Below are 26,730 nucleotides of genomic sequence, written 5' to 3' on the forward strand. Positions count from 1 at the left end.
CACTAAAGGGGTTAACTAGTGGGTCAGTGTTATAGGTCGGGTCATTACGGATGCAGAGATACCATATATATGTACTTTTATTGTTTAGATTTTTTTATTAAAAAATATATTTATTGCTGGAATAAATATTGATTTTTTTATTATTATTTTTCAATTTTTTTTAAAATATTTTTACAATTATTTAAAAAAAATGTATTTCATTCTTACTTTTACACCTTGTTCCACTATGGTACACTCATTTTGTGCAGGCTGATCGCTTATATACCATGCAGATCTGCATGTTAGAGAAGCTGTCAGCGCTGCATGCATTTTACACTGACCTGTGAGACTTCCTGACATGCACTGCGCATGACAGGAAGTCTCTCTGGCCTGGAGACCTGGATGTCGTCATGACGACATAGGGTCTCCATGGCAGCGATCGGGACCCCGTGTCATGCTGCGGGGTCTCCGATCCAAAGGCAGAGGGGCTGTCACAGGTGATAGCCCCTCTGCCTGCTCCCAGAATGCTGCGATCATGTTTGATTGCAGTGTGCCGGGGTTAAAGTGCTGGGCTAACACCCGGCCGCGATCAGCCGCGCTTCCACCGTGAGCACGGCTGATCGCCTATGAGGTACTATCCCATCCAAGGGAATTAAGTCCCAGGGCACATGGATGGGATAGTACGTCTTCTGGCAGAAAGGGGTTAAGCTTTCTTAAAAGGAACCTGTCATATGAAAAAACATTATCAACCGCCCGATATGGAGTTAATCTGCAGATTAATAGCATTCTTAACCTGCCCAGTGCCGGCACTGCCACATCTGCTGCCGGGAGGAAATGAACTTTATTCCTCCCTGTAGCGTTACGGTTTCAGACATAGGGGAGGCGCCAGCGTGCACACGGCACTGAATGACAAACGGCCCTAATGCTGAGCTGCGGTCAGTCAAAGCCAGGGACACAGTTACAGCCGCTGCTCTCTATACACAGAGCGGTGACTGAACCCATGTTAGCGCTACCCCCGTAACTGAATGTTGAACGCTGCTGGGGGGTATAATGTTTGTTTCCTTTTGGCAGCGGAAGTCTAAGTGCCAGCACCGGGCAGATTCAGAACATTATTAAACTGCAGATGAACCGTATATCAGCAGTTTGATAGTTTTTTTCACACGAAACGTTCCCTTTAAGAATCGTCATTCTCAGCAGCACATTATCCTGTGTATCCTGTGCTGTAGGCCATTCTAAAATGGCGAATACACAATTTCAGATTGGCTCGTATATTGGCGGTTGTAAATGCACCCTAAATATTCACTAACAATTAGGGCTCATTCTCATTTAAAACAGACAAGTGAAATCAGATTAAAAAATCGTATTACACTGTTACTAATGTTAGTCAATGATTACGTGTTCATCTGCAATTTTTTCTTAGCTTGGTCAGAAAAAAAATTGCCGCATGGTGTGAGCAGACACATACAGTGGGGCAAAAAAGTATTGAGTCAGTCAGCAATAGTGCAAGTTCCACCACTTAAAAAGATGAGAGGCGTCTGTAATTTACATCATAGGTAGACCTCAACTATGGGAGACAAACTGAGAAAAAAAAATCCAGAAAATCACATTGTCTGTTTTTTTTTCATTTTATTTGCATATTATGGTGGAAAATAAGTATTTGGTCAGAAACAAGCAATCAAGATTTCTGGCTCTCACAGACCTGTAACTTCTTCTTTAAGAGTCTCCTCTTTCCTCCACTCATTACCTGTAGTAATGGCACCTGTTTAAACTTGTTATCAGTATAAAAAGACACCTGTACACACCCTCAAACAGTCTGACTCCAAACTCCACTATGGCACTATGGTGAAGACCAAAGAGCTGTCAAAGGACACCAGAAACAAAATTGTAGCCCTGCACCAGGCTGGGAAGACTGAATCTGCAATAGCCAACCAGCTTGGAGTGAAGAAATCAACTGTGGGAGCAATAATTAGAAAATGGAAGACATACAAGACCACTGATAATCTCCCTCGATCTGGTGCTCCACGCAAAATCCCACCCCGTGGGGTCAGAATGATCACAAGAACGGTGAGCAAAAATCCCAGAACCACGCGGGGGGACCTAGTGAATGAACTGCAGAGAGCTGGGACCAATGTAACAAGGCCTGACATAAGTAACACACTACGCCACCATGGACTCAGATCCTGCAGTGCCAGACGTGTCCCACTGCTTAAGCCTGTACATGTCCGGGCCCGTCTGAAGTTTGCTAGAGAGCATTTGGATGATCCAGAGGAGTTTTGGGAGAATGTCCTATGGTCTGATGAAACCAAACTGGAACTGTTTGGTAGAAACACAACTTGTCGTGTTTGGAGGAAAAAGAATACTGAGTTGCATCCATCAAACACCATACCTACTGTAAAGCATGGTGGTGGAAACATCATGCTTTGGGGCTGTTTCTCTGCAAAGGGGCCAGGACGACTGATCCGGGTACATGAAAGAATGAATGGGGCCATGTATCGTGAGATTTTGAGTGCAAACCTCCTTCCATCAGCAAGGGCATTGAATATGAAACGTGGCTGGGTCTTTCAACATGACAATGATCCAAAGCACACCGCCAGGGCAATGAAGGAGTGGCTTCGTAAGAAGCATTTCAAGGTCCTGGAGTGGCCTAGCCAGTCTCCAGATCTCAACCCTATAGAAAACCTTTGGAGGGAGTTGAAAGTCCGCGTTACCAAGCGAAAAGCCAAAAACATCACTGCTCTAGAGGAGATCTGCATGGAGGAATGGGCCAACATACCAACAACAGTGTGTGGCAACCTTGTGAAGACTTACAGAAAACGTTTGACCACAGTCATTGCCAACAAAGGATATATCACAAAGTATTGAGATGAAATTTTGTTTCTGACCAAATACTTATTTTCCACCATAATATGCAAATAAAATGAAAAAAAAACAGACAATGTGATTTTCTGGATTTTTGTTTCTCAGTTTGTATCCCATAGTTGAGGTCTACCTATGATGTAAATTACAGACGCCTCTCATCTTTTTAAGTGGTGGAACTTGCACTATTACTGACTGACTAAATACTTTTTTGCCCCACTGTATATCAGAGACTCACCACTCCAAGTAAATGGGTGTGAGAAAAAAGAAAATGGCACAGCACACAGACCATGCCAGATTTCTACGCAATCATCTGATAGGAAACTCAACACTTTCATTAGGGAATTACATTAAATTCACAGCATGAACCCTGAGAATAGAATTGATAGTATAGATATACATTGGCATTTAAAAGTTTGGGCACCCCCAGTCTAAATCACTGTTATTAGAAACAGTTAAGCAGATTGAAGATAAAATGATCTCTAAAAGGCCTAAAGTTAAAGAGGACACATGTTAAGCAAAAAACAATATATATTTTCATCTTTTACATTTTAAAAATTACAAATATATCTGAAACTGAACCTGTCAAAGACTGAAATCCTTGTGTTTCCTCCCTCTACTAATGTACTTATACCCGACTTTGCCATTTCCGTCTGTGGTTCCACTATTACTCCCCACAACATGCCCGCTGTCTTGGGGTCATACTTGACTCCAAGCTTTCCTTTGCCCTCACATTGGATCACTGGCTCGCTCTTGTCATCTGCACCTCAAAAACATTTCTAGAATTCGACCTTTTCTTACTTTTGACTCCGCAAAAACTCCTACTGTTTCTCTTATTTATTCTCGTCTCGACTATTGTAACTCTCTTCTAATCGGTCTCCCTCTTACCAAACTCTCCCCTCTCCAATCTGTCTTGAATGCTGTAACCAGGATCATATTCCTCACCCATCGTTACACCGATGTCTCTACCTTGTGCCAGTCATTACGCTGGCTACCCATCCACTCCAGAATCCAGTACAAACTTATTACCCTCACCCACAAAGCCCTCCTTGGCTCAGCACCACCCTACATCTCCTCCCTTGTTTCAGTATACCACCCGACCCGTGCCCTCCATTCTGCTGATGACCTGAGGTTAGCATCCTCAATAATCAGAACCTCCCACTCCCGTCTCCAAGACTTTACACGTGCTGCGCCAATTCTTTGGAATGCACTTCCCAGATCAATACGATTAGTCCCCAATCCCCACAAGTTTAAGCGTGCCCTGAAAACGCATTTATTCAGACTGGCCTACCACCTCAACACATTAACCTAATCTATCCCTTGGTGGCACAGTCAAAAGTTTTACCATAACCTGGTTCCCCGCATCATGTTCCCACATGCTTTATGCATCCATTAGCCCTCTGTGTCTGTACTGTTACACACTTAACATTATGGCTGGTCCTAACAATCACGGCAATTGTTACCACCCACCTTTCCTGTCTCCCCTTTTTCCTCATAGATTGTAAGATTGTGAGCAGGGCCCTCATTCCTCTTGGTATTTGTTATAATCTGTGTGATTATTGTTATGCTGTAATGTCTATCGTCTGTACAAATCCCCTCTGAAATGTAAAGTGCTGCGGAATATGTCGGCGCTATAGAAATAAAATTTATTATTATTATTATAAATAGGAAAATAGGCAAATGCAAAAGTTTCCCTGCATGGTTAGTCCCTAGCAACACCACATTTTGCAAGCATCACAGCTTGTAAACACTTTTTGTAGCCAGTCAAGAGTCTTTCAGTTCTTGTTTGAGATATTTTCATCCATTCATCCTTGGAAAAGTCTTCCAATGCAGTGGGTTGTCTTACATGCACTGCTATTTTGAGGTCTAGCCACATATTTTCAATCATATCAAGGGACTGTGAGGGGCATTGTAAAACCTTCTGTTTGCCCCTTGTGATGTAATGTACTATGAATTTTGATGTATATTTAGGATAAATATCCATTTGAAGAAGCCATCCTCTTTCAACTTCAGCTTTTTTACAGATGATGTTCTGTCTGCATCAAGAATTTATTGAAATGCCATCAAATCAATTCTTCCCTCTACCCGTGAAATGTTCCACCTGCCATGGGCTGCAACCCCAAAACATGATCGATCCACTCTCATGCTTAATGGTTGGCGAGATGTACTTTTCCAGAAATTCTGAGCCTTTTTTTCTCCATACATACCTTTGATCATTGTGGCCAAAGAGTTCCATTTTAACCTCATTGGTCGACAGGACTTGTTTCTAAAATGCATCAGGCTTATTTAGATGTTCTTTTACATACTTCTGATGCTGAATTTTATGGAGACAACGCAGGAGAGGTTTTCTCCTGATGACTTTTCCACGAAGGCCTTATTTGTTCTACTGTTCAGAGACACCTGCACAATGTACCACAACTCCAGAGTCTGTTATATCTTTCTGATAATCTTTTGCAGTAAGTGGGGGGTTCTGATTTTCCTCTTTAGCAATCCTATAAGCAGCTCAAACTGAATTTAACTTGGTCTTCCAGACCTTACCTTGACCTCCACTGTTCCTGTTAGGCTGCTTTCGCATATCAGTTTTTTGACATCAGACAAAATCCATCTGCTTGACGGATCAGTTGCAGATTGTGAAAAACTGATGTGACGGATCCAGCGAAAAAACAGATCTGTTGCATCCGTTTTTTTCATCCATTTCTTCCGTTTTTTGACGGATCCGTTTTTAAAAACACGCACAGACAGATAGACAGATCGATAGATAGAAAACATAGATATATCTATGGATATATCTTTGGCTATATATCTACCACTGACATCACTGAGGCTGACCTGACCTGAGGTGATCTGACAGCGTGGGAAAAAGTTCAGAAACTTTCCCATGCTATCGAGTTCACAGACATATCCATAGATATATAACCATAGATAAATACATATATTTTTTGGTACAAGGATAGAGGAGGTTGGGATTTCATAAAGCTTGGGAATTTGCATCACTTGGCCTTTCCTAATGATGATAGTGAACAAGTGATAACCCAACAGGCTGAAACCTTTGTTAAAGTTATCTAAGCACACAAATTTCCAAAGATTTTCCAAACTTTCGCCCATTTTCAGTTTTTTGTAATTTTTAAAATGTAAAAAAGACTTTTTTTGCCTAAGATACCAAGTATATGTGTCATCTTTAACTCTAGGTCTTTTAGTGACCAATTCATCTTCATCTTGCTTAACTGCTCGCAATAGCAGTAATTTTGACCACAGGTAACCACATTTTTACATGCCACTGTATACATAGAATAGATCGAAAGATATAATTGAGATATATAATTATTGCATTGCATGTGTAGCTTATTGTTCATGCATTTAGCTAAAAAATAAATAAAAGAAAAAAAATGGCATGGGGTTCCCCTCATTTTTCTTAACCAGCTGAGGGAAAGAAGAGCACTGGGGACTGGTGCCATTATTCTGGGGAGGGGCCACTATTCATGGATCTTCCCAGTTTATTAATAACAGCTCAAAGCTGTCTGCGTAGCCTTTACTGGTTACTAGAAAGGACGTATCCCCCCCAAAAAAAAATGACGTGGGGTCACACCTAATTTTAATAACCTGCAGGTTAAACACAGATGTGTGCTGTTATTAATAGACTGCGTAGGAGCCATGGATATTAGCCTCCTCCCAGACTAATAACATCAGCCGTCAGCTGCAGCATAAATGGTGCATCTTTTATATAAGCCAGTTATGGCTCTTAGCCTTGGCTCTACCCACTTGTCTTGGTGCATTAATGCAAGTGGGGTAATGGTTTTTAGGTTGATGTCAGTTGTTTTATGTTTGTTTACATCAAGCCCGGAGGTTAGTAATGGAGAGACGTCATTAAGACATGTTCATTACTAACCCCGTAAGTTTAAGTAAAAAATTCACACACAGAACAAAGTTCTTCATTTGGACACAACACTCCCTGACACTTTTTTACTCATTTATTAAGATACAAATAAAAATAAAAAAAGTAGATCTCACCTGTCTGCAGATAATCCATATAGATGATGTCCCACAACAATCCCCAGTGCTGTTACATCCATATGGTGTGTTGAGAGGTTTTAGGAGTATACGGACGATCAGCATTCCAGCTGAAACTCACTGACAGTAGTGTGAGGAGCCTGTAGGGACGAGCGGTGACATCAATAAGGCGACGGGAGTTCATCTTCAATGAACTGCGGTAACTCTACTGGTAACTCTACTGATATCACTGCTCGTAGCATGATATAATTCTAGGAATTTTGGGAATTGTTTTCACAACAAACATTTTGTTGTAGAAATAACTTGGCATCACGATTTTACTCGTTAGTACGATACCAAACTAGTCCAGTTTTTTTTTTTTAATCATTTTAGTGGTGGAATAAAAATCAGAAACTTTTTAGAAAAAAAAGTTTCTTAATTGTGTCGTCATTTTCTGAGACCCCTGACATTTTTACAGTCAATAGAGATGTTTGAGGGCTTATTTTTTGAAACCACTTTGAGATGTACATTACATACATACATATAAAAGACATTTTGATTGCTTCCTAAGGCATTATTTTTAAGTGCAAAAAGCTTTGCAATTTTGGAATTTTTATTTCTGAAGTTTTTACCAATTGTATTAATTAATTTTATGTTTTTATAGATCAGAATAGTTAACGGGTGTAATGGGGTGTGATTAACATTTTTAAACTTTTTTTTACTGTATTTGGTAGTTTTCTTATAGGACTTGAACCTGCGATCATCTGATCACTTTTTCTAAATACAGCAATGCAATGGCTGGGTTTCAACGGAGCTCTGCGATGGCAGGCATTGGGGTTTCCAACAGACCTTCAGGTGTCATAGCAACCAATTAGCACCATCTGGCGGCTCATAAGAGCATAGAATAACGCACCCTCGTGCTGACACCCTGCTAATGCCACTGTCACTTACAGCGGCATTTGATAGGCTCAGGGCTCATATTCACTTGCGAGAAATACGGACGAGTGCAATCCGATAAAAATATCAGATTGCACTCGGACCAATGTTATTCAATAGGTGACATCTCATTTGCGAGGTTTTTTCTCAGCCGAAATCGGACTGAGAAAAAAATTGCAGCATGCTGTGTATTACTGCGATTCTCGGACGAGACTCGCCAATGCAAGTCAATGGGTGCAAGAAAAAAATTGCACAGCACTCCCACCATGCGAGTGCTGTCTGATTTTTACGCACCGGTGTCCTTTGAAAAGATGGCAATTCATGCCCGGCTACTGTAAAATCACACAAAACATTACATATATACACATTATATACACATATATATATATATAATATATGTAATATATGATGTATATAATATCTATATCGATCCATATAATATATATATGTAATATATAGAATATGTAATATATATCTAATATATATATATATCCCTGTCCTGCTCTGTATGACTCTCCCCCCTCCCAGTATGCATGGCTTGGCTCCCCCATCCCATCCTTCTATGTATGGCTCAGCTCCCTGTCCTCCCCCGTGCTCCCCTATCCTGCTCCATGCTCCCCTGTGCTTCCCCCATCCTCCTCTGTGCTCCCCCATCCTGCTCCATGCTCCAGCATCCTCCTCTGTGCTCCCCCATCCTGCTCCATGCTTCCCCCATCCTCCCGTGCTCCCCCCGTCCATACTCAACCTGCTGTGCCATCACTGAACGTCCCTGCATCCTTCATTGTCCTTATGCGGCAGCTTCTTCCTGTGTTGAGTGGTCACCTGGTACCGCTCATTAAGGTCATGAATATGGATGCCACGCCTATGGGAGTGGAGTTGCGTCCACATTCATGACCTTAATGAGCAGTACCACATGACCAATCAACGCAGGAAGAAGCTGCCAGCCCTGGGACCACGGAGGATACAGGAGACATTCAGCGATGGCACAGGAGGGTGAGTATGATGTGCCAGCCACCGCCTCCTACTGCCGCTCCCCCTCCCCTGCTGGTTTCTGCACAATGACTCGTGTATAAGCCGAGGGGGCATTTTCAGCACAAAAAAAATGTGCTGAAAATATCGAGTATACACGAGTATATATATATATATATATATATATATATATATATATATATATATATACACACAATATATATGTTATATACAGTGGGGCAAAAAAGTATTTAGTCAGTCAGCAATAGTGCATGTTCCACCACTTAAAAAGATGAGAGGCGTCTGTAATTTACATCATAGGTAGACCTCAACTATGGGAGACAAACTGAGAAAAAAAAATCCAGAAAATCACATTGTCTGTTTTTTTTTTTCATTTTATTTGTATATTATGGTGGAAAATAAGTATTTGGTCAGAAACAAGCAATCAAGATTTCTGGCTCTCACAGACCTGTAACTTCTTCTTTAAGAATCTCCTCTTTCCTCCACTCATTACCTGTAGTAATGGCACCTGTTTAAACTTGTTATCAGTATAAAAAGACACCTGTGCACACCCTCAAACAGTCTGACTCCAAACTCCACTATGGTGAAGACCAAAGAGCTGTCAAAGGACACCAGAAACAAAATTGTAGCCCTGCACCAGGCTGGGAAGACTGAATCTGCAATAGCCAACCAGCTTGGAGTGAAGAAATCAACTGTGGGAGCAATAATTAGAAAATGGAAGACATACAAGACCACTGATAATCTCCCTCGATCTGGTGCTCCACGCAAAATCCCACCCCGTGGGGTCAGAATGATCACAAGAACGGTGAGCAAAAATCCCAGAACCACGCGGGGGGACCTAGTGAATGAACTGCAGAGAGCTGGGACCAATGTAACAAGGCCTACCATAAGTAACACACTACGCCACCATGGACTCAGATCCTGCAGTGCCAGACGTGTCCCACTGCTTAAGCCTGTACATGTCCGGGCCCGTCTGAAGTTTGCTAGAGAGCACTTGGATGATCCAGAGGAGTTTTGGGAGAATGTCCTATGGTCTGATGAAACCAAACTGGAACTGTTTGGTAGAAACACAACTTGTCGTGTTTGGAGGAAAAAGAATACTGAGTTGCATCCATCAAACACCATACCTACTGTAAAGCATGGTGGTGGAAACATCATGCTTTGGGGCTGTTTCTCTGCAAAGGGGCCAGGACGACTGATCCGGGTACATGAAAGAATGAATGGGGCCATGTATCGTGAGATTTTGAGTGCAAACCTCCTTCCATCAGCAAGGGCATTGAAGATGAAACGTGGCTGGGTCTTTCAACATGACAATGATCCAAAGCACACCGCCAGGGCAACGAAGGAGTGGCTTCGTAAGAAGCATTTCAAGGTCCTGGAGTGGCCTAGCCAGTCTCCAGATCCCAACCCTATAGAAAACCTTTGGAGGGAGTTGAAAGTCCGTGTTGCCAAGCGAAAAGCCAAAAACATCACTGCTCTAGAGGAGATCTGCATGGAGGAATGGGCCAACATACCAACAACAGTGTGTGGCAACCTTGTGGAGACTTACAGAAAACGTTTGACCTCTGTCATTGCCAACAAAGGATATATCACAAAGTATTGAGATGAAATTTTGTTTCTGACCAAATACTTATTTTCCACCATAATATGCAAATAAAATGAAAAAAAAAACAGACAATGTGATTTTCTGGATTTTTTTTTCTCAGTTTGTCTCCCATAGTTGAGGTCTAAATATGATGTAAATTACAGACGCCTCTCATCTTTTTAAGTGGTGGAACTTGCACTATTGCTGACTGACTAAATTCTTTTTTGCCCCACTGTATATGGAATATGTGTATATATATATATATATATATATATATATATATATATATATATATATATATATGTGTATATGTATATATATATATATATATACACACACATAAAATAATAGGAGAGCAACACCAGGTAGCATGATATTCACAGAGGCTAAAACGCTAAATAGCGCAAAACAATCCAAAGAATGTAAAAGACAAAAGCTCCATATAGAATGTGAAAAAAGGAGCATACATATAAATTTTATTAATATCATATCACAAAGTAGACAATACCAATACAATGCATATAAAGACAGTACAAGGTGCAAAAAAGGGGAAAAGGAGAGACTAAGGGCAACAATTCCAGTGTCCCTTGCCAGCTAAAGAATAATTCTAATGCCCAGGTAAAATGTTGCTACCCTAAAATATCAAATTACACATGATAGTGATATAGTGATAAATCACCATAAAACACATACATCCAAAGCGGAGCAACGCTTACCAAAGTAGGGAGCAGGCATTGGACACCGGGAATGGGACCGTCAGAGAAACCCCGATGCGCGTTTCGCTTCATGTGTGACTGCTTTCTCAAGGGGATGTTAGTAAAAGATCGTGGCAAAGACCTTAAAATACAAGGATAATAATAGTCTTCTTTATACATTATCCAATATTTCATATTGCTCACACCATTGGACGTGTTGTTTTGGAACCGTCTCTTCTTATTCTTTATATGCTTTTAATTTGCTGTTGTTTGTTTATTCCATTTACTCCTTTCGTGCCTGCATTGACCTTACATCCTTTATCAGGTGAACTATATCATCATCCTCGGAGTTTGGATGGCACCCATTCCACAACAGATGTCCCCCTTCATCATGGCTCCCGGATTGCATCTTAGGATTTAACTTTTATACTATTTTGTGCCCCGTTGGTATATATATATTTATTATATTTATAGATTATTATGTATATGTATTATATGTAGATATATATATAATACATATGTATATATATATATATATAATATAACCGTGGGAACGTCACTCTGCCTGGCTCCAGGCAGAATGAGACATCCAGAGGTGAGGAGTGTGTATGGTGCCGGAGATGGCGGTACCGTACACACTGGATACCGTGATTTCCGGCGGCATACTTGCATACTTACCTGACCGGGAAGAGCGTTGCCATGGTGCTTCTCTTCGACCGGAGAACGGGGCCGGAGAGCGCGTGAGTATCACGCATGCACATAGCGCTATCCGGCGCCATTTTACTGAAGACACATTTACAGTGTGTCTTCAGCAATATGGCACTGAACCGTGCGGTATGGGCATGTGCATACTTTAGTGACACTCTCCTGCACCGGCCTCCAGCTGAATGTGACAGCACTGGAGCACAGGGAAGAAAGGGGAGTATAATTTTTTTGTATGTGTGCTGTTTAATAGGGGTGAGGGGGACGATGCACACCAGGAAAGGAGGGCAAGGGGACCATGCATACCAGGAAAGGGGGTGAGGGGACCATACATACCAGGATTGGGGGGTGAGGGGACCATGCGTACCAGGATTGGGGGTGAGGGGACCATGCACACCAGGATTGGGAGATGAGAGGTACCATGCATACCAGGATAGGGGGGTGAGAGGACCATACATACCAGGATATGGGGGGCAGCACATACCAGGATAGGAGACCATGTACCAATAAAAATGCTCGCCACCCGGGCGTAGAACGGGTTCATAGCTAATATATATACATTTTCTATGTATGATATAATAATTTTGTTATCCTTGTTTCTTTTTTAGATGCACAGTCCACACTTCTTTGAAGGGGACGCCAGAACATATGGAGGATAAGTGTCGTTTTTCTGTATTTTTTCTGTATTATCTTTTTTCGTATATTTTTTTATTTTTTTATCATATGAAAGCAACCATCAGCCAATATTTGTTGATGAAGGGGCTCAAATATAGGGGTTTGATGGTATACACATCCATCTATATGGACCTTGGTTGAGACACCTTAGTCTTGGCAGACTGAGGGGTCACCCGAGGAAACCATTGGTGACAGGAGGTCACCTGAGCAAGGGACCGTCAGGTCCACCAGGATGGTCAAAATGTGTTACAACCCTTGGGCTCTACAATATATAGAAAATTCTTTTTTATAACTGGCACAAGTATTTCAGCTTTTTTGCAGTATATAAAAAAATTGAATTTTTGAGGCTTATACCTTATTTAATATGGCAATGGAATATTCATGATTGTGACGTGCGCAAGTTCAGAAAGGTACAAAGGAAGTGACGGATGGATGAGCGTTATATATGTCAGTGTGTAATAGTGTTAATAGTATTTGTGTGTTAAATTTGGGACCTGTTGTAAACTATTTAACCCCTTGAGTTGGATTGCAGTGTGGGACATGACTGTACGGCGGATAGGTATGGGATATTGTTGCTTTTTTATTTTGGATTTTTTACAGGAGAACAAGAGCTTTGATTGGATTGGGAGTTTAATAAAGATGGCAAAAATGTGTGTTTATTTAATTTATTAAAAGTCTTTATTCTTAATGTGTGTGGGTTTTTTTTAACCCTTTCAGACTAGTGGATTAATAATAGATAGGTGTCTTATTGACACCTCTCCATTATTAACCAGGCTTAATGTCACCTTACAATAGCAAGGTGACATTATCTCCTTATTACCTCATATGCCACCACTACAGGGCAGTGGGATGAGAGAAGCTAAGTGCCAGAATTGGCGCATCTTACAGATGCGCCTTTTCTGGGGTGGCAGGGGACAGATGTTTTTAGCCAGAGCGAGCCAAAAACCATGGTCCCTCTCTAGGTTATTAATATCTGCCCTTAGTCACTGACTTTCCCTCTCTGGCAGAGAAAATTGCACGGGAGCCCACAAAATTTTTTTCCGTGATTATATTCTTTCATTTAACACCTACAGCTCCAAAATTGTACACAAACACACTAATAAAATTAGTAGTCATTGACATTTATAAATCTCCCTGATATGCAATGGTTTACTATATGTAAACCATGTCTCCTATCCTGTCGGCTTTTGCAATTATTTTACAAAAACTGACAAATGAATTAACAGCTAGTCTGCTATCTCTCTTTCAAATATATACCGTATTTTTTGCTTTATAAGACGCTCCGGATTATAAGACGCACCACAAATTTTGAGGAGAAAAATAACAAAAAAATATTTTTTAATAAAATGGTGGTGCCTCTTATAATCCTCGCATCTTATTGCTTACCGGAGTTGGTGGCTGCGGTGTAGCGGGGTCCCAAGTTCGCTGCTGGAGGAGGCAGGCATGGAGTGATGCTGCAGGCCGCATTCAGGGATGAGTGGGGGCTCCGATGTGTGCCGTTGCTGCTGCTGCTGCAGGGTCCTGTGCTGCTGCCGGGTTTGTCCACTTGTCCGGCGGGTGCCTCCGGTGCCCAGCGGTGTGGCGTTGTGTGCCCATTGATGCCCGGGGCTCTGCCGACATTGCGCGACAGGCCAGAGCCCCGGCATTTCCTCGGTTCCCTGTTTGCGCGTGCTGTGGTGCCAGTAAAAAAAAATGGCCTCCAGCGCGTGCGCAGATGGGATCTCGGGACCCAGTTCTCGAGAGATGAGATCTGAAATCTCATCTCTCGAGAACTGGGTCCCGAGATCCCATCTGTGCACGCGCGGCGACTTTTTTTACCAGCACCACCGAGCGCACACAGGGAACCCCCAGGGAAAATGGCCACCGGCACGTGCGCAGATGGGATCTCGGGACCCAGCTCTCGAGAGATGAGATTTCAGATCTCATCTCTCAAGAACTGGGTCCCGAGATCCCATCTGCGCACACGCCGGCGGCCATTTTTTTACCGTCACACAGGAAACCGAGGAAATGCCGGGGCTCTGGCCTGTCGCACAATGTCGGGAGAGCCCCAGGCATCGATGGGCACATAGCGCGGCACCGGAGACACCCGTAGCAACGGCCAGCAACCGCCGGACGCCCCCCGATCACAGCCTAGGTAAGGCATGTCCGCTTTGTAAGACGCACCCCCGTTTTCCCCCCAAATTTGGGGGAAAAAAGTGTGTCTTACAAAGCGGAAAATACGGTATTTATGTGTGTGTGTCATATATGCTGTATATATACTGTATATATATATATATATATATATACACACACACACTTACACTATAATATATATATATATACACACTATATAAATATATATATATATACTGTATATCTAATATATAAAGCTCAATGTGTGTATGTATGTATGTATGTATGTATGTTCTGCTAATTCCCCTAATCCCTACTCCTAGTAAGGAACTGTTCATCTCTTCTTCAATCCTCCCCATCCACCTCACCTCCGCCTCAAAACTGTTCCTTAACATACAATCCTCTGTCTCCAAACACAGACAGCCCCCTCATGCCCTCTCCTGCTCCCACCTGCTAACACTTTCTCTGCTCCTTCTCACTGCTGGTGATATCTCTCCAAATCCTGGTCCTCCTCACCACATTCCCACAGTCATTTCTACCTCCCATCCACGCTCTATCACAACCTTCCGTAACCTCTCCAACCTTATACCCATTCACCCAGCCCCCGCTTCCCCAGTCCCACTAACAGGAGCTCTGTGGAACGCTCGCTCTGTCTGCAACAAGCTTTCCTACATCCATGATCTTTTTGTTACTACCAAACTCTCCTTCCTCGCCATCACCGAAACCTGGCTCACCCCTTCTGACACAGCCTCTCCTGCTGCACTTTCGTATGGCGGCTTCCACCTTTCTCACACCCCCCGCCCCAGCAGCAAACATGGTGGAGGAGTTGGTTTTCTCCTGTCAGATACCTGCTCCTTCACCCCAATCCCACTGCCACCCTCTGTTACCCTCCCTTCCTTTGAGGTGCACTCTGTGCGCATCTACTCCCCCTCCAACCTCCAACTGGCTGTCATCTACCGCCCCCCAGGGCCAGCCACCACCTTCTTTGACCACTTCACCACCTGGTTACTTCATTTCCTTTCCGCGGACATCCCTACTATCATCATGGGCAACTTCAACATCCCCATTGACACTTCCCTCTCAGCTGCCACTAAACTTCTATCTCTCACTTCCTCCTTCGGCCTCACTCAATGGTCTTCTACAGCCACCCACAAAGATGGTCACACACTGGACCTCATCTTCACCCACCTCTGCTCCCTATCTAACCTCTCTAACGCACCTCTTCCTCTCTCTGACCACAACCTGCTCACATTCTCTTCCCTCTTCACTCCATGTCTACAATCCCCACCCCACAAACTTTCACACCCTCGCAGGAATCTTAAACACCTTGACCTACACTCATTCTCCGAATCCCTCCTCCCTCTTACAGATATAAGTTCCTTACACAATGCGGATGACGCTGCCGCTCTATATAACACCACAATAGCTGTAGCTTTGGAATCCGCTGCCCCACTTACACATACCAAAACTCGCAAAATCAACAGACAGCCCTGGCACACCAGCCTGACCAAAGAGCTGAGGCGAGCTTCCAGGGCTGCTGAGCGCAGATGGAAAAGATCCCACTCCAACGAGCATTTCATCGCATTCAAACAGTCCCTCACTACTTTCAAGACCACACTCGCCACAGCTAAACAAACCTACTTCTCATCTCTCATATCCTCCCTGTCTCACAACCCTAAACAGTTATTCAACACCTTCAATTCTCTCCTCCGCCCCCCAGCACCTCCTCCCTCCCCACTCATCTCAGCTGAAGACTTTGCCTCATTTTTCAAGCAGAAAATTGATAACATCAGGGACAGTTTTGGTCAACAACCCCCAGAGCCCTTCCTCCCGACTTCCCAGCCCTCCACCTTCAAAACCAACTTCTCCACCATTACAGAAGATCGACTCTCCACTCTACTCTCAAGATCACATCTCACCACCTGTGCACTCGACCCGATCCCATCCCACTTCATCCCAAACCTCACCACAGTCTTCATCCCAACCCTAACCCATCTCTTCAACCTATCACTAACAACTGGTGTTTTCCCCTCAAGCTTTAAACATGCCTCCATCACACCTATCCTCAAAAAGCCCTCTCTTGACCCATCCTCTGTATCTAGCTATCGCCCTATATCACTTCTCCCATACGCCTCCAAGCTACTGGAACAACACGTCTACCTTGAACTGTCCTCCCATCTCTCTTCTTGCTCCCTCTTCGACCGCTTACAATCTGGCTTCCGGTCACACCACTCCACTGAAACTGCCCTTACTAAGGTCACCAATGACCTCTTAACTGCCAAGAGCAAGCGACACTACTCTGTCCTCCTCCTCCTGGACCTGTCGGCTGCCTTTGACACAGTGGACCATTCCCTATTATTACAGACCCTCTCATCCCTCGGCATCACAGACTTGGCCCTCTCCTGGATCTCATCATACCTAACAGACCGGACATTCAGCGTCTCCCACTCACACACCACCTCCTCACCTCGCCCCCTATCTGTCGGAGTCCCACAAGGTTCAGTCCTAGGGCCCCTGCTGTTCTCTATTTACACCTTTGGCCTGGGACAGCTCATAGAATCTCATGGCTTTCAGTATCATCTTTATGCTGATGACACACAGATCTACATCTCTGGACCAGATATCACCTCCCTACTAACCAGAATCCCTCAATGTCTGTCCACTATTTCATCCTTCTTCTCCACTAGATATCTGAAACTCAACATGGACAAAACAGAATTCATCATCTTTCCCCCATCCCACGTGACCCCCCCTACGAACCTATCAATTACAGTAAATGACTGCCCACTCTCCCCAGTCCCACAAGCTCGCTGCCTCGGCGTAATCCTTGATGCTGATCTCTCCTTCAAACCACATATCCAAACCCTTTCCACTTCCTGCCGACTTCAACTCAAAAATATTTCACGCATCCGTTCATTCCTCACCCAAGAATCTGCAAAAACCCTAGTCCATGCCCTCATCATCTCTCGCCTTGACTACTGCAACCTCATGCTCTGCGGCCTCCCCTCAAACACTCTCGCACCCCTCCAATCTATTCTAAACTCTGCTGCCCGACTAATCCACCTGTCCCCCCGCTATTCCCCAGCTTCTCCCCTCTGTCAATCCCTTCACTGGCTCCCAATTGCCCAGAGACTCCATTACAAAACCCTAACCATGACATACAAAGCCATCCACAACTTGTCTCCTCCATACATCTGTGACCTCGTCTCCCGGTACTTTCCTGCACGCAACCTCCGATCCTCACAAGATCTCCTTCTCTACTCCCCTCTTATCTCCTCTTCCCACAATCGCATACAAGATTTCTCTCGCGCATCACCCCTACTCTGGAACTCTCTACCACAACATATCAGACTCTCACCTACCATCGAAACCTTCAAAAAGAGCCTGAAGACCCACCTCTTCCGACAAGCCTATAACCTGCAGTAACCACCGATCGACCAAACCGCTGCACGACCAGCTCTACCCTCGCCTACTGTATTATCACCCATCCCTTGAAGATTGTGAGCCCTCGCGGGCAGGGTCCTCTCTCCTCCTGTACCAGTTATGACTTGTATTGTTTAAGATTATTGTACTTGTTTTTATGTATACCCCCCTCACATGTAAAGCGCCATGGAATAAATGGCGCTATAACAATAAATAATAATAATAATGTATGTATGTATGTATGTATGTGTGTATGTCCGGGATTGGCATCGGCACCGTCGCAGCTACAGCCACAAAATTTGGCACAGTCACACGTCTGGACCCCGAGAGCATCATAGGCTCATGTTGTGAGGAGAAATTTTAACCCTGCGCGTTCCAATTCACCAAACAATTTTGGCCCTATCTACATAATGGGGAAAAGTGTGTGCCCATCAAGCCCCGCCCCTCATTATGATGTCATAATGCCCCTATCTACATAATGGGGAAAAAGTGTGTGTGTATCAAGCCCCGCCCCTCATTATGATGTCATAATGGCTTCCATGGCGACGCTGATTCATCATAGGTTGCAAGCCCCACCGCTCATTATGATGTCATAATGGTTGACTATGGGATGGAGGATGCGTGATGGGTATATGGGCACTGGACTATGGGATGGAGGATATGTATGATGGGTATATGGGCACTCTACTATGGGATGGAGGATGTGTGATGGGTATATGGGCACTCTACTATGGGATGGAGGATATGTATGATGGGTATATATGGGCACGGGACTATGGGATGGAGGATGTGTATGATGGGTATATGGGCACTCTACTATGGGATGGAGGATATGTATGATGGGTATATGGGCACGGGCCTATGGGATGGTGGATATGTATGATGGGTATATGGGCACGGGACTATGGGATGGAGGATGGGTATATGGGCACTGGACTATGGGATGGAGGATATATATGATGGGTATATGGGCACGGGACTATGGGATGGCGGATATGTATGATGGGTATATGGGCATGGGACTATGAGATGAAGGATGTGTGATGGGTATGTGGGCACTCAACTACGGGATGGCAAATATGTATGATGGGTATATGGGCATGGGACTATGGGATGGAGGATATGTATGATGGGTATATGGGCACGGGCCTATGGGATCGTGGATATGTATGATGGGTATATGGGCACGGGACTATGGGATGGAGGATAATTATAATTTGCTATAACTAACCACAGTTAGTTACTATGCCCGGGCAGCGCCGGGCTCTTCAGCTAATATATATATATATATATATATATATATATATATATATATATATATATATATAGTGGTGTAGTGACCACTAGGTCCGCTAGGGGGCGCTTTGTGGGTGTCCCAGGACGGGTGTACAGGCACATTCAGTGTGGTAGCAGGAGCAGGGTCCTAAATGACCATTATGTGCCTCAAGGTGGGTGGCCTTGGGATGCAGGCTCCAGGGTGTATTAATCAGCAGAGGTACTGCTGATATTTCTGTTACACTGTGTCAGGGAAGCCTGTGTGTGTCTATGTGCAATACAACCTTTAGTGATGTCATAGCCATGTGATCACCTGTGGGTGTGGTTACAGGGCTAGGTAATTGAGGTGTTTGGCACATGTGAGCTGAGTGTGGGGGGAGTCTGTCAGAGTGTGGACAGACTTCCATGTGTCCAGGTGGGACACTACAGAAAGTGTATATGGGGAGGACTACAGCTCCCAGCATGTGCTGAGACTCTCGGTCTGAGTCTCCAACCACGGACATTTGTGTTCTTTGGCCTAATCTAGAGGCTATTTTGGTAATGTGCCTTATGGGTTTATGATGCAAATAAACCTCATGAACTTTGGGAAGAACCTGTCGCATATTTGTCTCCCGCTGCACCTAAGCGAGTCACATCCCTACAATATATATACACACACTATATATATATATATATATATATATATATATATATACATACACACACTATACTTCACGCATAAATTTATTCTATCTATTCAAACCTATTCTACTCTTTACTGTACGCGGCATCTGCCAGCTTTTACTATATCTATCTTTGCATGTTTTGAAGATTATTTTGTTTTAAAATGATGTGTACATTTATTTTTTAACAATGCTATTTTAACATGAGTTTTTACATATTAAGAACTGCTGTATGTAAAATCTCATGTTAAAATCGCATTGCATACAGGCTGCATACGCATGTCATACACATATCATACAGATGTTCCGAGGGGAAAAAAAAAAAAAAAAAAAAAAAAAAAAATCGCACGGAAATCACATTACACTCGCATAGCACTCGTCAGTTTTTTCGGTCTGGAAATCGGACCAATTTTTTTCTTTCAAATGTTAATGAGTAGTGTTGAGCATTCCGATACTGCAAACATTGGGTATCGGCCGATATTCGCGGTATCGGAATTCCGATACTGAGTTCCGATACTTTTTGCATATCGAATACCGGAATCGGAAGTTCCCATAATGCTATGAGCCAGTTTGATTTGATTCAGCCAATGAGGAATCCTAAGAAGTGTGGGCACATCCTGTTAGGCATGTATTCATGTTAACTAATGGCATGGCTGTGATTGGCTGCTGAAATTATGTCATGATGCACTATAAAAGCCGCCGCCGCCATTTTGGGTTCACTCTGCTGTGAATTCAGTTAGGGACAGGACGCTGCTATTCAGACTCTGAGGGACAGAGATAGCGATTTTCTATATAGTGCTTTACCCAGGCTACTTTATCAACCGCTGTAGCTTTCTTTTGCCTTGCAGCGCTGTTCACAGCTGTCTGCAAGGTCTGTGTGTGTGAGTGCAGCTCACGCTGTAGTGAGTTCTGCAGCCACCTCTGGTTGTAGTCCGCTCAGCGTGCGTGACTGCCTCATACATAGTCCTTTTTTTGCTTTATTGCTGCTCATTTTTCCTGATTTCTCCTATTAGTGTGCTTCCATCCGTATCCATCTACATTGGTTGCAAACACTATATAGGAGTAGATAGCAGGGCCTTTCTGCATCCTTTCAGTGCTAGTGCACAGTTCTCTGCACTGTTCACGGCTGTCTGTGAGGTCTCTGTGTGTGAGTGCAGCTCACGCTGTAGTGTGTTCTGCAGCCACCTCTGGTTGTAGTCCGCTCAGCGTGTGTCACTGCCTCATACATTGTCCTTTTTTGCTGTAGTGCTGCTTATTTTTCCTGAATTTCTCCTATCCATATCCAGCTAGATTCATTGCAAACACTATATAGGAGTAGATAGAGGAGCCATTTTGCTGGCTTGTGCCCTGCAGCCCCAGCCAGATTAGTATTAGCCTATTTTTTGTAGCCTCATCTATTGCACTGTAGGTTAGCTTCCTGCATTGTAATAGCTGCAAAAAGTTTGTGATACTATCGCTTTTACATCTTTGGTCGCATCCTTTTTTTTTTTTGTGAAAAAAACACGTAAAAAAAGTTCACCAAACATTCCACTTTACAGTTGTGTAGGCCACATTAGCTCATATTAAAGTGTAGTCCACACTTTATAAAATTAGTGTTTCTTATACCTGTTAGCAACTGTTCAGGAATAAGCACACTAAGCCCTTAGTACTTTTCTGCCTATCTTTATCAGTCTACCAAGATGAAGAAGGCAGGGGAGTAAGGCACGTGGTCATGGGCGTGGAGTTTCAGCAGGGAGAGGACGTGGGGATTCTCTGCCTGCTGCGGGCACCAGTGACTCAGCATCCCCCAGTTTTACCAGGGAACAGTCCTTTATGTGCAGCTTTGTAGGAGCTCGCCATACCCCACTGCTGCGGGAGGAACAAATTGAAGCCGTTGTCGGATGGATGGCAGCTAACGCATTGACTTCAATTAGTTCCACATCCTCTCTGGTCCAGAGCACTGAAGAGCAACCATCTGTCTCTTCACCACCTGCCAAATTGCCCAGGCAGTCAGAGAGCCCTGGACAGGAGTCATCTCTACTTCTGTTCTCTGAATCTCTTGGCTTGGAAATAGGGGGCCAGCCAAGCAGCATTCTAGAATGTGAAGAAGAGGTAGTATGCAGTGATGCGCAACAGCTTTGTCTCTCTGAATCTGAAGAGGCAGGTGGGCCAGTGCCTATGGTCAGCACACCTCAGTACGCATCTGATGATGAGACTCAGGTGCCACTTTCTGGTGCGTACTGTGCTGGCGTGACTACCCAGGAGAAGCAGGTGTTTGAAGAGGGTAGTGTAGATGATGAGGTTCTTGACCCATCATGGCGTGAGGAACAGGAAGGTGGTGAGAGCAGCTCTGAGGAAGAGATTCCCCGAACGGCCAAAACAGGAGGGAGAGGGAGGGGGCAGACTCGGTTGCCTGTAGCCTCCACTTCGGCACCCATTAGGAGCATTCCTCTTCCAAAACGGGTGCTCCCAGGACTTGCAGTGCGTAGTCCTTTTTTGACACAGTTGCAGATGACATTTGCTTTGTCAAATGCAAGCTGTGTAATCATAAAGTCAAAAGAGAGAAAAGTGTCAGCAACCTGAATACCACAAGTATGTGGAAACATGTGCGGTCCAAGCACGTGGTGGAGTTAAAAAGACACACTGAAGACGTAGGCCAACCTACAGCACCACCTCTGCAGCTCGTGTTGTAGCCTCTTCCTCCAGCTCACACACAGCTGGTTTGGCTTCCTCACAGGATCGCCATGGAAGAACCTCTGGCACTGTAGTACAGAGACACAGTGTAATTCCACCCACAGCACCACATTCCCTGTCATCCTCACACTCCCAGGCCACTCTACAGCCATCGGTAGCACAGGCATGGGAGAAAATGCCGCCATACTCGGAAAACCATACCCGAGCACAGGCTCTGAATGCTGACATTGCAAAACTACGGTCCCTTGAAATGCTCTCATTCAGGCTGGTGGAGACTGACACCTTCCGTAACTTCATGGCATTGGCAGTCCCACAATACAACGTGCTCAGCCGCTTTTATTTCAGCCGGCAAGCCGTCCCTGCCCTGCAAAAGCATGTGGAGAGAAAAATTAAACATGCGCTACTAAACGCCGTCAGTAGCAAGGTCCACCTAACCACCGATGCGTGGACCAGTAGCCATGGACAGGGACGATACCTTTCCCTCACTGCTCATTGGGTAAATGTTGTGGAGCCGGGTACAGATCTTGAGAGTGGCGCTGTACGTGTTCTGCCAACTCCAAGGATTGCAGGAATCCAGTCTGTACACATTGACTCCTCCTCATACTTCAGTTCCTCTGAATCAGCGCTGCAGGAGCCGTCACGGTCTACCTCCACATGGACCCGTGAACGCTTACCTGTTACGACCGATATGAGCACAGTCGTGGCCAAACGTCAACAGGCCGTACTGAAATTAATTTTTTGGGGGAATCAAAGCCACACAGCGCAGGAGCTCTGGAATGCCATCAACCAGGAGAGCGACATGTGGTTTGTGCCAGCAAATCTCCAGCCAGGCTTGGTAGTGTGTGACAATGGCCGAAATCTGGTGGCAGCTCTGGGCCTAGGCAACCTCACTCACATCCCATGTCTGGCACATGTGCTCAACTTGGTTGTGCAGAGTTTTTTGAGGGACTATCCGGATCTTGATGTACTGCTGCACAAAGTCCGCATAGAGTGTGCTCACTTGCGGCATTCCAGCATGGCAACATCGCGCATTGCAGCTCTACAGCGCAGATTCCGCCTTCCAGTACATCGCATCATATGTGACCTACCCACCAGGTGGAATTCAACGTTACATTTGTTGGAGCGGTTGTGTGAGCAGCAGGCAGCAGTAATGGAGTACCAGCAGCATCAGGCGCAAACAAGTCGCACTGCGCACCGTTCACACTTCACCACCACTGAGTGGGCCTCTATGAAGGACATCTGCCACGTTTTGCGTGCCTTCGATGATTCCACGCAGATGGCGAGTGCAGATGATGCACTAGTCAGCATGACTGTCCCCCTTATCTGCCTGCTTGAAAAAACACTGCAAGCACTAAGGGAGGAGGTTGTGGAAGAGGTGGAGGATGAGGAGTCACAAATGTCATCTGCTTCTGGACAGTCTGCGCAACGTGGTTCCTCACAAAGACCTAGGCAGGGGATACTTTGTGAGGAGGATGAGGAGGAGTCAATGGAGGAGGAAGACATCTCTCCAGAGGAGGGAGGTACACAATGCTCTAGTAGTCAGTATGTAGAGCAAGGGTGGGGTGATGCAAAGCAGGCAGAGATGACGCCTCAAGCAGGGGACAGCATTTCTTGGGTAGTTGGGAGTCTGCAGCACATGGTTGATTTCATGCTGCAGTGCCTGAGAAACGACCACCACATCGCCCACATTCTCAACACGGCTGATTATTGGGTGTACACCCTCCTAGATCCTCGCTACCGGGACAACTTACAAAGCCTCATAACACCGTTGAACCGGGAGCATAAAATGCGGGAGTACCAAGACACACTGGTGCATTCCATCATGTTCTCCATTCCACCCGAGAACAGTGCTGCTAGTGCTTTACAAAGCAGCTCTGTGCATCGAAGCAGTGGAGGAAGCTCTGCACAAAGATGGAGCAGAAGCAGCGCCTCAGCACAAGGCAAGACCAGTATGGCCCAAATGTGGCAAAGTTTTGTGTCCCCGCCACAAATGTCTACACCATCACAGACGGCTCCTGTCAGCAGGAGGCAACGTTTCCGTCAGATGGTGACAGACTACATGTCTTGCCCTGTCAGTGTACTCGCAGACGGCTCTTACCCCTTCAAGTTTTGGGTCTCAAAGCTGGATACATGACCAGAGCTTAGCCAGTATGCATTGGAGGTGCTGGCTTGCCCTGCTGCTAGTGTATTATCGGAACGCGTCTTTAGTGCCGCAGGTGGTGTACTAACAGACAGTCACATGTGACTATCCTCCAATAACCTTGACCGGCTTACTTTTCTGAAAATGAACAAGGCCTGGATCTCACAGGAATTTGCCATTCCTCTTCCAGATTAAATAATTGGTTGGCAACAGTATCCAGGTCTCCTGTTGTGTTCATGTTTCTACCACCTGAACTGTAATCCCTGGGCTCCACTACTGCCAGTTGCTGCTCAGAAGTGCCGTCTGCACAGTCAACACTTGCTCCTGTGTTATTGTGGTTTAGTAATGTCAGCTGCTCCCCTGCTGTGTGTCCGGCAATATCTCCTGCTCCGTCCACATTCACACAACATCAGATATTAAACTTGCTCCAATTAGGCCTCAGCCTACACTCTCATTGACACTGGGCTCCAACACCGCCAGTTGCTGCTCAGAAGTGCCATCTGCACAGAGAAAAACACTAGCTCCTGTTGTTAGTGGGGTTCAGTAACGCCAGCTGCTCCCCTGCTCTGTGTCCGGCAATATCTCCTGCTCCGTCCACATTCACACAACATCAGATATTAAACTTGCTCCAATTAGGCCTCAGTCTACACTCTCATTGACACTGGACTCCAACACCACCAGTTGCTGCTCAGAAGTGCCGTCTGCACAGAGAAAAACACAAGCTCCTGTGTTAGTGGGGTTCAGTAATGCCAGCTGCTCCCCTGCTGTGTGTCTGGCAATTTCTCCTGCTCTGTCCACATTCACACAATATCAGATATTAAACTTGCTCCAATTAGGCCTCAGCCTACACCCTCATTGACCCTGGGCTCCAACACCGCCAGTTGCTGCTCAAAAGTGCCGTCTGCACAGTCAACATATGCTCCAGTGTAATTGGGGTTCAGTAATGTCAGCTGATCCCCAGCTGTGTGTCTGGCAATTTCTCCTGCTCTGTGCACACTCACACAACTACAGATTTTAAACTTGCTCCAATTAGGCCTCTGTCTCCACTCTGTTTGTAGTATTTACCCTGGGTTCCAGCACCGCCAGCTGGTTCCCGGCAGTGTCTTTGGCACGGGTACTCCCTCCTGCCCAGCCTGATTCCAGCACGCCGGCTGTTTCCGGGTAGTGTCAAAGTCACTTTGCCTCCAAAACTTTGTCCTGTCGTGTTGCGGTCGGGTTAGCTGACTCTATGGTGCCTGCAGTTTAGGTGCTTCCTATGTGGTCTGCGGGATCTGGCAATAAAGGCTGGTTCCGTAGTGCCAATTGGACAAGCACCCCCTGTAGGACTGTGGGTTTCGGTAACTGCGGCCGGCTAACGGCCCTGCAACTTTGTTTTTCATGGGTAGCTTTTGCTACCCATCCAGGTTCCAGTACTGTCAGCTGGTTCTCGGCAGTGCCTTTGGCTTAGGTGCCGCCTTCTTGGTATCCGAGTTCCAGCAACGTCTGCTGAGCCTTGGTAGTGCCTTCTAGCACAGGTACCTCCTGCTTAGTAACTGGGTTCCAGTACCATCAGCTGGTCCTCGGTAGTGCCATTGGCTCTTGTTCCTTCTGCTGCCCCTACGTGTTCCAGCACCGTCAGCTGGTCCTCGGTAGTTCCATTGGCTCTTGTAGCTTCTGCTTCCCATCCGGTTTCCAGCACCGTCAGCTGGTTCTCGGCAGTGTCTTTGGCACAGGTACTCCCTCCTGCCCAGCCTGGTTCCAGCAGGCCGGCTGTTTCCGGGTAGTGTCAACGTCCCTTTGCCCCCAAAACTTTGTCCTGTCGTGTTGCGGTCGGGTTAGCCGACTCTATGGTGCCTGCAGTTTTAGATGCTTCCTATGTGGGCTGCGGGATCTGGCAATAAAGGCTGGGTCCGTAGTGCCAATAGGACAAGCACCCCCTGTAGGACTGTGGGTTTCAGTAACTGCGGCCGGCTCGCGGCCTTGCAACTTTGTTTTTCATCGGTACCTTCTGCTACCCATCCGGGTTCCAGTACCGTCAGCTGGTTCTCGGCAGTGCCTTTG

The sequence above is a fragment of the Dendrobates tinctorius genome, unplaced genomic scaffold (genome assembly GCF_039654945.1).
Source record: "Dendrobates tinctorius isolate UK_male_01 unplaced genomic scaffold, ASM3965494v1 ptg000199l, whole genome shotgun sequence".
In the NCBI taxonomy this organism is placed as follows: Eukaryota; Metazoa; Chordata; class Amphibia; order Anura; family Dendrobatidae; genus Dendrobates; species Dendrobates tinctorius.